Source organism: Nannospalax galili, unplaced genomic scaffold, assembly GCF_000622305.1.
Source record: "Nannospalax galili isolate Female #2095 unplaced genomic scaffold, S.galili_v1.0 scaffold264, whole genome shotgun sequence".
Taxonomy (NCBI): domain Eukaryota; kingdom Metazoa; phylum Chordata; class Mammalia; order Rodentia; family Spalacidae; genus Nannospalax; species Nannospalax galili.
In genome coordinates, this window is record NW_008352391.1 from 2072488 (window position 1) to 2074534 (window position 2047).

Consider the following 2047-nt stretch of genomic DNA (forward strand, 5'->3'; position numbering starts at 1 on the left):
TGACCACATTTCCCCCCTTTCTCCCTTACTAACACCCTTCTCCTATGGTCCTACCTCTCTTGAGCTCCTTCTTCCCCTTTATCCCCTAGGTTCCTTGTATACCCTTCCCTCCCCGCTCCCTTAAACTAACCCAATTTTTATCCATATCTCCCTTATTAAGGCCTGTTTCCTACTGTTCTTTCAGGTTCTTTTCCTTTGCCTCCTTGGTTCCTTTCCATTATCCTGGTTCCTGTAGTTATGTCTGGATACATACTCACCCAGATTTGGTTCTAGGATCCACATATGAGGGAGAACATATGTTGATTTTTTTTGGTCTGTGTTACTTCACTTAGTATAACAATCTCTAGTTCCATCCATTTACCTGCAAATTTCATGATTTCATCTTTCTTTACTGCTGAGTAAAATTCCATCATATAAATGAACCACATTTTCATTATCCACTCATCAATTGAGGGACACTTAGGTTGCTTCCATCTCTTAGCTATTGTGAAAAGAGCAGCAATAAACATGGATGTACAAGTGTCTCTGCAATAGGATGAGTTCTATGGGTTTGTGCCAAGGAGTGGTATAACTGGGTCAAATGGTAGGTTCATTTGTAGTTTTTTTTTTTCCTTTTAAGAGTTCTCCACACTGCTTTCCATAGGAGTTGAACCAGTTTGCAGCCTCACCAGCAAGAGATGAGTGTTCCCCTTTCCCCACATCCTCTCCAAAATTTGATATCATTTGTTTTCTTGATCTTAGCCAGTCTGACTGGGGTAGGGTGAAATCTTAAAGTGGTTTTAATTTGCATTTCCCTAATTATTAGTGATGTTGAACATCTTTTAAGATGTTTCATAGCCATCTTTACTTCTTCTTTTGAGAACTCTCTGTTCAGCTCTTTAGCCCAATTGGGTTGCTTCTTTTCTTCGTTCTCTGTTTCTTGAATTCATTATATGTTCTGGTTATTAAACCTCTGTTGGATGTATCACTGGAGAAGATTTTCTTCTGTTCTGTGGGTTTTCTGTGTTTTTCCTGGTTGTCTCCTTTGATATAAAGAAGCTTCTTAGTTTAATGGGGTCCCATTTGTTATTCTTGCCCTTGTTTCCTGAGCAATTGATGTCCAGTTTAGAAAATCCTTTCCTACGCCTATATCTTGTAGGTTTTCCCCAATGTTTTCTTCTAATAGTTTCAGAGTTTCAGGCTTTACATTGAGGTCTTTGAGCCATTTGGAATTGACGTTTGTGCAGGGTGAAAGATAGGGGTTTAGTTTCATTCTTCTACAAGTGGAGATCCAGTTTTGCCAGCACATTTGCTGAACATGCTGTCTTTCCTCCAATTAATGTTTGCCCCTTTGTCAAATATCAGGTGGCTGAAACTGCATTTACTCATATTTGGGTCTTCAGTTTTGTTCCATTGGTCTATGGGTCTATTTTTGTGCCAGTACCAAGCTGTTTTTATGACTATAGCTCTGTAATACAGCTTGAAATCTGGTATAGTAATCCCCCTGGCATTGCTCTTAGTGCTCACGGTTGTTTTGGCTATTTGTGCTTCCATATGAATCTTAGGATAGTTTTTTCCAATTCTTTGAAAAACATCATGGGGATTTTGATTGGCATAGTGTTGAATCTATATATGACTTTTGGTAGGATGTTCATTTTCACAATATTAATTCTTCTAATCCATGAGCATGGGAGGTCCTTCCATCTTCTGAAGTCTTCCTCAATTTCTTTCTTAAAGACTTAAAAATTTCATTGTACAGCTCTTTAATGTCTTCCGTCAGGTTTATTCTGAGATATTTTATTTTTTTTGCAGCTATTGTGAAGGGGAGTGTTTCTATGTGCTCTTTCTCTGATTGTTTGTTATTGGTATATAGAAAGGCTACAGACTTTTGTAGGTTAATTTTGTAATCTGCCACTTTACTGAACGTGTTAATAATTTCTAGGAGTTTTCGGGTGGAATTTTTCACGTCCCTTAGATATGATATCATATCATCTGCAAAAGGGATAATTTGAGCTCTTCTTTTCCAATTATTACTCCTTTAATTTCCTTCTCTTGTCTTATTGCTCTT